This window comes from Pelmatolapia mariae, linkage group LG18 (genome assembly GCF_036321145.2).
Source record: "Pelmatolapia mariae isolate MD_Pm_ZW linkage group LG18, Pm_UMD_F_2, whole genome shotgun sequence".
NCBI lineage: Eukaryota > Metazoa > Chordata > Actinopteri > Cichliformes > Cichlidae > Pelmatolapia > Pelmatolapia mariae.
In genome coordinates this window covers 36683249-36693496 of record NC_086243.1, presented here as the reverse complement: position 1 = coordinate 36693496, position 10248 = coordinate 36683249, and the positions used below count along the sequence as shown (strand labels likewise).

Here is a 10248-nt window from a genome sequence, read left to right as displayed (position 1 = left end):
AACTCTTTGTGCACCGCTGGGTGAATGAGACGTTGACAGATCGTTTTTTCTTTCTATCGGGTTTGATTTTCTTTACTCGAAGAGATCAAATTATTGGTGGGGACATGTCCCTTCTGTCCATGCCAAATCTACGCCCTTGCACCTGACTGTTTGTCCATAATTTTGTCCTGGCAGGATCTGCGTCTTGCTCGTTTGGGTTTGGATTTTTATGTCATTGGTCTACTGACCTAGTGTTGGACTTTACCAATACTCGGCTTTCACCTGGCTGCATTCCTCCCTCGCCGAAAGTACATTCTCCTGGGCTCTCGGAATTTTCACCATGACGACTTTAAGCCAATACAGTCCCTCTGGTCCACTTCTCGTCGTCCTCCATGGAACTTTGACAGGGCTGTTGACCACAGTGTTTTAGCCAGCCTGCCCAGGTCAGCTAACACTTTTGTTCAGTCTGACAGCACCGATGTCAATTTCGGCCTCTTTAACATCCGCTAGCTTACGAGCAAGGGGCATCTCGTTTGGGATCTCCTCACTGTAATGATAGCTGCTATTGTTGAAGCTACCCACAGGGGGCGCTCTGGAATCAATAAGATATACAGAATAGAAGAAGAAAGTCAGCGCTGGTAGAAAAACAATAAACAGCTAGCTGAAGCTAGCACAAGGAGGAATTCTTGATGTTTTATTCATAGAGGAATAAGAACATTACGCTCACAGATCGTAAGTTTGACGTTTTCTGTTTGACTGAGACGTGGCAACAGCCCAGTGACTTTTCGCAGCTCAACGACTCCACTCCCCCGGGTTTGTTTACACCTGCCAACCTCGTGACTCCGGTGTTCTGACAAAACACACTAACTATCAAGCTGTCCTACTTGTTGTTACTGCGCATGCGCACAACTCAAAACTGCCATGATTTCAATGTTAATTGTACAAGCCTATCATTTGATCCTACCCCGATCTCGTGCGTGTGAAAAAAAAAGTATTACATGTTTTACTTTCTTATTACAGTTTATACTTGTTTTCCTTAAGTTGTTGTCAATTTGTTAACTTTTGAAGCTAACATGCGTTTTGTTTTTTGTGCAAAAATACTCCAATTTAGAGTTTCAATTGAAGTCATATTTCAAGTCTTGATTTAGTGCTTCTAAACTTCTGCAAACTGGGATACAGAGTAAACCTCGTCAATTAATTTTAGTCCTCCTGCAGTTAGTGGACACCACTCTCCGTTGTCATGTGGCAATATAGTCGCCACACAACTCCACTCACAGTTAACTAATAATAATCTGTATGAACAGTTCCAGTCTGGTTTTCGTCCCTCCCATAGCACTGAAACAGCACTTATAAAAATAACCAATGATCTTGTTGTGGCAGCTGACTCCGGTTTACTCTCCATTATGGCGTTATTTCAGTGCCACTATTCTGAGCGCACGTAAAAAACATTTGAGCGCACGTAAAAAAAAAATGCAGGTGCAAGTGTTGCATTTTGAGGAGAAATTTATTTTGAGCGTACAAAAGCTGAATTTGAGTGAACAAAATTCATTGCTGCGTGCAAAAAATGTATTTCAGTGTTTGCGCTTATCCATATACACACACAATAGCACCCCCTCTCGCTCAGCTTTTTCATTTGCGCTTGCTCGCAATGTGTTGCTTGCGCTCACAACATTCTCTGCTGCGTGCGCTCAACTCTCTGTACACCGTTATAAGTGTGCCACAAAACCAACCAATCACAGACTTGGTTTCAAAAATTCTGATTGGCTCTTACGGTCTCCAATCAGCTCGCTAGCTGCTGCATTCCGGAAACACTGTCCGAAATGTAGCTAAATCCAGCTAAACTCAATTAAACCCCAATTTGTGGATAATATCTTTAATTATTTTATTTTAAAATATATTATTTTTTAAGACTATCGTTGGTGTAGTAGTTGCCTCATACAACCATGCCAACTGACTCATTTCTCCAAATTATATTTGAGTAGGTCTCTTTTATGTCGTCGAATACTGAACAGCAGCATGAAAACAGCATGTCCCGGCCACATGTAAGTAATATAAAATCATTTTGTACATTATTAGAATCGCCTGCACTGATAGTTAAGTTATTTATTCACCAGGATATAGTTATGTATATTACTTCGTTAGAGTTATCCGATACTATGTCTTGCACTATCCTACTGTATATTACTGTACACTATTCTTATTGTATATATTGTATATCTTATATCTTATTCATCTGTTCCTCTGTCTCTCCTGCTGCTTTGAGCATGTACATGACAAAAGAATTTCCCTCGGGATAAATAAAGTTGTTCTTATTCTTATTCTTATTATTATTATTATTCGCTTGATAACTGACGTTAGCTAATTTGCAAACTATGCAAACTTGAAAAATGATGTACCTCATGTAGTTCGTTTTATGGGTTGTTTATTTTTGTCTGAGATACATCATTTCATTGTATTTTTCTAACTACTTGTCCATGTTCTTTGCTGCTTTTAACAGGACATACTGAGACAGCAAATGATGCATAGACTCCTCTCTAAACTGGAAGCTGCTTTAAACCAACAACCACGAAATCTGGATTATTTGGAGTTCTTGACTCGTCATGAGCTTGTTCTGTTTGAATCTTTCTCTCAGCAAATAGGCGGTCTGTCAGAGATTACAGAGGCTCTACAAAACATTCATCATCTGGTTCAGTGTGAAATTAACATCAGCTCTGTGGCCATTATTGAACTGGAAACAGAAGTTGGTCTGGGACCTGGCCACCCCAAAATCGTACTAGAGAGAGAAAAACCGAAGAACTTGTTGGACACTCAGCTGCCAGTCAGCTGCATTGTTAAATGTCTTGGTGTTTCAAGAAGAACAATCTTTAGGAGGATGCAAGAATTTGACTTGTCTGTGAGAGGAACATACAGCACAATGAATGACCAAGAGCTGGACAACATCATATCGGCTATCAAAAATCAGATGCCAAATGCTGGCTATCGAATGGTTCAAGGACATTTGGTTTCTATGGGTCTCCGTGTTCAGTGGTGGAGAATGATGGCCTCCATGCATCGAGTTGACGCTGTAGGGATCTTCACAAGGATCACAGAACTAGGCTGTGTTGTACGAAGAAGCTACTCGGTGCGAGGCCCTCTCTCCCTGGTCCACATAGACACAAATCACAAGCTAATAAGGTAAAATACCCACTTATATAGCTCTAACACAAGTTGGGCAGAAAGATGCACGTTATACTTTAAATCTGCTTTAATCAACCTTATCTGATAGGTCTTTCAGTGTATTTATAATATTTTAAAAAGCACTTGATAGAGTAATATTAATTAAAAGGATTACAGGATGTGTAACAAAACCAGTAATATTGTTAATTGTAAATTTTCTTGAGCAATTATTTACACTTTGTATATCGATATTTTCCATGATAACAAGCCTATCAACACACAATATGGTAAGTGCTCCTGAAAACTTCATGACAAGAGAACTAAAATATTTAGTCTCATTGAACTTATCCACTTTCACATATAAAAATGTTGGTATTATTTTCAGCACACCTGACAAGTGTCCAGTTTAAATCAGTGGCAAGTGTGCATACTGAAAAATGTATTTTCAATGTCTTACATGTTCTGCAAATCAAGCCTTAGTGAGATTGTTTTCCCTCTGAAACAGGTACAATGTTGTGATCTTTGGTGGAGTGGATGGCTACTCAAGGAAGGTAAAATTTAAACTGTTATGTAGAATATTTGGTAGTTTTGAAATGAGAGCTGTATTAGGTTATTTTTTTATGAACATCAATTATTCAGCAAGCCAACATAGTGGACGATTTGCAATTTTCTTTTAAATTTATAATCAGTTCTTTACAAAAAAAAAGGTTAAACTAAAAGGCCATTTTTATTTTTTGATAAGTACTACCAATATTGATGTATAGACTACTCAAGCTTTGAATTATGGTTATGAACATAGAACCGTACAATATTCCTTGAACACTTATTATGAAACTGCATTATTAACTGAAAAACTATATATGATCTGAAACCAGATCTTTAATTTTCCATTTGTTTTTACTGCAGGTCCTGTACTTGGATGCAGCAACTAACAACAGGGCAAAAACTGCATTCTCATTTTTCCTGAGATCAGCCCAGCTTCACGGCTTGCCATCAAGGTTTTATGCCCTGATTAAATTTATATGCTAGCAACAAGTTTCATTAAAGAAAACTTTAAAAATTCCTTAAAAATGTATTTTTATCATAGGGTTAGGGCAGAAAAGTAGAAAACCTGGACATTGCACATTTCATGTTTGCCACAAGAGGAACAGGGAGAGCGAGTTTCATATCTGGAAAGAGTGTCCAAGTCAAGTCAAGTCAAGTCAAGTCAAGTTGGCTTTATTGTCACTTCAACCATATACAATTAGTACACATTGAAACGAAACAACGTTCCTCCAGGACCAAGGTGCTACATGCAACATAAATTTACAACATAAGTTAACAGAAAACACTAAACTAGCTAACTAAGAGGCCTAGTTAGCTGGCTAGCAGAGACAAGACAGACTGACCTAACATAAATTACAACATAAATTAACAAAAACTAACTATCTAACTATCTAAGGAAGACTAGGAAGTAAAGAAATTAGTGCAAAAAATCCAGTAATAATATTGTGCAAAAGAGCATTTACAGGTTGGTGTATACGATAGTTTGGTGGTGTAGGTCAGTGTGTTTGCGCTTGTGTTGATTAGTCAGTCCAGTCTCAATGCTTTGAGGTAGTTGAGTTAAGCTGAGTGATAATGTTTGTGTGTGTGTGTGTGCGCGTGTGTGTGTGTTTATCAGTCCAGTCCCTTTTTGTTGAGGAGACGGATGGCTTGTGGAAAAAAGCTGTTGCACAGTCTGGATGTGTGTGCCCGAATGCTTCGGTACCTTTTTCCAGATGGCAGGAGTGTGAAGAGTGTGTGAGAGGGGTGTGTCCGATCAGCCACAATGCTGGTGGCTTTGCGAATGCAGCGTGTGGTGTAGATGTCCTTAATAGAGGGGAGAGAGACCCCGATGATCTTCTCTGCTGTTCCCACTATCCGCTGTAGGGTCTTGCGGTCCGATATGGCACAGTTCCCAAACCAGACAGTGATGCAGCCGCTCAGGATGCTCTCGATAGTTCCTCTATAGAAGGTGGTCAGGATCGGTGGTGGAAGCTGGGCCTTTCTCACTCTTCTCAATAAGAAGAGACGCTGTTGGGCTTTCTTGTGCAGGGAGCTGGTGTTGAGGGACCAGCCGAGGTCTTTCTCCAGGTGGACGCCCAGGAATTTGGTGCTGTCGACGATCTCCACAGAGGAGATGCTCAGCGGTGAATGGTCGCCTCGTGTCCTCCTAAAGTCAACAACCATCTCTTTTGTCTTGTCAACATTCAGAGACAGGTTGTTGTCTTTACACCAGACCGTTAGCCTCTGCACTTCCTCTCTGTACGCTGACTTGTCGTTCTTGCTAATGAGACCCACCACGGTCGTGTCATCAGCGAACTTAATGATGTGATTTGAACTGTGTGTTGCTACACAGTCATGAGTCAGCAGTGTGAACAGCACAATCAGAGGTTAGTCTTTTGATGTTTTTTATATTATTATTGACTGCATGGGTAGATTGTTGTAGCAGTTCTGATATTGATTTGAAGCATGAAATACCAGAAATCCAAATTCAAATGTATTTACAGAGTAGAACGACTTTGGCGTGATGTCTGGATTGCAGTCACTAGCAAGTACCATGATATTCTTCACTCACTCGAGGAGGATGGCCTGCTTGACATTTCAGATGTCATTCATCTCTTTGGTGTCCACTACATCTTTGTCCCTCGACTCCGAGCAGATCTTGTCACCTTTGTTGGAGGATGGAATAATCATCCCCTCAGGACAGAAGGTGGTCTCACTCCTGAACAGCTCTGGTGTATGGGACATCTACAAGAGCTGGACGAGGGCGAGAGACTTGAGGTACCAGATCATAATCAGATTTTTTTTTTAAATTTATTTAAATGTTGAATTTCAAAATTTTAGTTAGCAGTCAACTCTGCTCTTCTGAAATTAACATATTAAACACTTGTAGCACATCTGGGAGATGCTTCTGGTGATTTTATACATTCTTGCTTATCAGTTACCACTAATCTAAATTACAGTAAGAAGAACATGAAAACAAAGGCATTCTTTTTAAATTGTTGTATTTATTGGAAAAAACGCTTACACAAAATAACATTACTCCCAAGAGTACCTATTCTGGAATAATGACTGTTATATATGTTTGTGGATTTGAAGGAGCTTCAGGATCCAGGCATTGACTGGGAGAGTGCTGTACTGCAAGAAGAATCTAACAGCACAGTTGTGGTTCCTGAAGTTGAATGCCCACTGGATGAGGAAACCCTGGAGGGACTTCAGAGAACAATTAATCCCTTGGAACATTCTGAGTCACACGGTCGTGACCTGTACATACAATTCTTGCTACAGGTGTCAAACCAACAGTGACACTTAACATGGACGTGAAAGTCAACGCTCTTTTAAGTTCTCAAATACTGGATTTCTTTGCTGAAACATTCAGATTACAAGTAGACAAGCAAACAAAGCACTTGCTTATTATCTATCAACGTAGGACCCTACACAAAGTTTTGAAGTCTTGTCATTTTCATGAAACAGCTACGAACATCTTAACAGCTAATGTTTAGAAACATTTTTACTCATTTAGTTTCCAAATTACAAGACAACAATGTGTTAAACTCTGTGGAATCCACCACCATATCTAACTGCTGCACTCATTATGGTTTTAAACACTGTCTAAGAGTCCAGATGCTGCACTGGAAAAGTCACAGTACAAGTGCATGCACTCACAACTGGGTAACAAATTGGGTGATCTCCCAGCCGCTCCTTACATTCGTGGTCAAACTTGCATGTTATTTTGAAATGTCTCTTTTCATCAGGAAGGATGGGAACATGGGACTGGCCGGTCATCCACTGGAGCACATGCTGGACAGCAAGAGACTCTGATTTTTCACCACCTGCACCGCCTGTGTTTCCATCTGTGATGTTTGAAAATCTGGATTACAATGTTTTAAATTAACAACTAAGAATACTTCCTAGTGCCCTGCATGTTAAAGCAAAAATATTTAACAGATGCATACGGTATATATACAATACTATAGGTATATACAGCTAATACTATATAGTACCTGATGCTTCAATCTCCTGCAAGAAATCTTGCAAAAAATTTATGATCTTCCTCTCAGTTCTCTCCCCAGATGTCCCCTTTTCACTGAAATGTGGTTGGCAGCTCATCATAATGAAATCAGCGTCTGGCTGTAAATAAGGAAATAAAGTAGATTATATTATAGATATATTGTTCATTCAAAACTAATAAATAAATACAGGATAACTACAGTACAGATAAGTGGACTGTCTTCGGATCAGACTGAAGCTGCTATGTTAATACTTACTTTGAGGATTTTCCCAGGAACAAACAAACTGTGGCAAGCTTCAGGATTTACAGCCATCAGGTTCACAAGACCATACAGTTCCATGCCCTTTCTGAGCTGCTGTAGCACTGGAATCAGTCTTGTTGTAGAGTGTAAGACAATGGCACTTCAAAAAAAACAAACAAAAAAACCAAAATGAAAAACTAGTTGGGGGTGGGGGGATGGGTTAATGATCTCTCTGACTTTTTCTCCCTTACCGGATCATGCTTTCCTTACTATCCATCTTTATCTGGTTTGTGTATCCACAGCTGACAATTTCATCAGCCCACATCATCAGAGACTGCATGTCTGCTGCATCTTCAACCTGGAAATGTATAATGTGAAAGAGGAAATACAGAAGGTTAAAAGTGTTTAAAAACACCATACTCATAATATATCATGTGCTAGAGCTAAACCAGGTGCTCACTTTGCTGATGAGCAGGGAAGATTCCACATCTGCAACATCCTCCTTAGACAGACAGCTGAACTCAACCTCTCCTGAGCAGAGGAAATTGTAGCACCATTCTTTGAAAAAGGCAGGAGATGGGCCTCCTTGGGCGAGGCTGACTGCAATTATTTCACCAACAGTTCTGTGTAGACAAGTGATTATAATTCATTTTCAGGTAACATTTACAAAAATATCGGATGCGTATTAAATGTAATACACAAAGCTCGTATGTAACCAACCTGAAGTTTTCATTATCAAGATCGGTCAGAGAATACTTGGGGTTTTTGCCCTTGTTCTCAGGTCCTTAAAAGAATCTGCTTTCAATACCTGAAATCATGTCTTTCATACAAAAAATATCCGCATTTTTAAGTTATCCATTATTTATTGACACTAGGACAAAACAGGTAATAGGCAACTCACCACTCAAAAACTCTTTCCTAAGTGCTCCTGTATCCACGCCTGCCTCTCCAATGAAAACCACCCTAAGAACACTGGTGGGAGATGCAGATTTTTTTCTCTGCCACTGGAGAATGCCTCTGTCTGGAAGGTCTTCTCTGTCCACACACAACTTAAATTCTGTTGTGGTGTCGACTTGTCGTTCAAGGCAACGCAATACAACTTCCACGCTTAACAAAAACAGGGTAGAAAACATCCTAAGTTCTCAAAGAAAAACAATCATCTTTAGATTAAAAGAGGCTACCACATTAAACGTGATTAGAAATTATTGCAGCATGTTCAATCTTTAACAATAATTTAAAGTAGTGTGATCATAAAATGTTTTATATGAAATTAAACCCCAGCTATTGTGTAAAAGATCTTACACATAATTTTAACAAATGGTTCTGCATAATAGTGTGTATATGAACTATAATAGAGCAAAAAGTACCTGTCTGTTGTGCATACTGAAGTTTGAGCTGGTGTCCCTGTAGTTTGGTCATTTTCTTCAGGGACCATGCATTGAAAGCTGTTGACGAAACAAAGTTTAAAAAAAGAAAACTACATATGTTTGCGTGGACTGTTACTGATTAACATTTTTTCATAAACGGCTGAAAAAAGATTACCTATCCCCACACAGACTCGCATGGACTGTGATCTCATCTTCAGGAAAGTCCTTAGTGCATATTGGACAAATAACCTACAATTTCAAAAAAGGGGTACATATTATGCATAGTGGGAAAAAGATCATTACCGATACAAAATTCATTGTAGTTACTATGGTTTTTAGTAATGTGCTAGGTTTACCTTGCATTTGCTTTTCACAATGCATAACTCAGATTCCTGCAGAATTAAAAAACAGTAATTGTGATACTATATTATTTAATCAAAATTGCTCATTTTGATTTCATCAAAATTGTCTCACCTCATCATCAGTCTCATCAGGAGAGAATTTTCCTTTGCACGTATTGATGTGTACTGCAAGCATCTGCAGAGGCATAACTTCATTACACCGGTAACATATCTTCTTTGGCATCTTTGAAAAGTGCTGTGAGTCGGGAGGTAGAGGAGATGTGTCTAATGTTTCCTGAAGAGGTACAATGTAAAAAGTGGATTTGCCACCTCCTGACACAGCTTTCAGTGTTTTGACAGAATATCCTTCTGTTTCAGGTGGAATTACAGTGAGCTTTCGTCGACCACTGCCACCTTTATTGACAGAAAGATAGCACAAACAATCAAGCAGCAAAAGTATCAACTACATAATCCTAATGCAGTATGAGCACGCAAGAATGCCAAAAACCGGTTCTTAGAGTACCCTTGGGGAGTGTGATTGTGTGTACAGTGTCTCTTTATGTCTGTCTCCACGTTGGTTGAGTGTGGAGTAATTGCCTATGAGAGCATGAGGGTGGGAATGGATGTTTGTATTTGAGTGTGCCTGTATGTCTGTGTCTATATGTCAGGTTGGGTATCAGACGCCACCTCTCTGGGGACATCTCAGGCCCTCCAAGGTTTGGAGGCCTATCTCCCCCCACCACTTCCCCTGCCGGTGGCAGACGCCCTCAGACATCGATGCGTTGGTGGTTCTTTGTGTCCGTGGGTGGGCGTCCGGGTACACACCGGCTCACTCCTTGGTGGCTGCTTATCCGGGCCTGGAACCTGGGGCTCGCTCGGGCCACTTCGGGGGTGGGGTGCCCTCGGCCTCTCGGCCTGGGGCTCGGTCACTCAGGCACAGCTGGCTGCCGGCGGAGCTCACGGGCACGTCACTGCAACCCCCCCTGGCTTCTGCTCCGCGGCTGCTGAGTGATCCCTCATCTGGGACTCTCCTCAGCTCTTTCTGGGACAGTGGCGCGGCTGCCCCTCTGTTGGTCTTCCTTGGTCTCTTGTGTTCTGGGGGCCTCTGGATGTCTGGAGTTTTGATCTCCT

The 10248-nt window shown here is 40.5% G+C and overlaps 1 pseudogene; it reads right to left on the bottom strand.

Annotated features, from left to right (window-relative positions):
• Window positions 1–423: 423 nt before the first annotated feature.
• On the bottom strand, window positions 424–8542 carry LOC134616232 (uncharacterized; annotated as a pseudogene).
• Between the last annotated feature and the right edge of the window lie 1706 nt (window positions 8543–10248).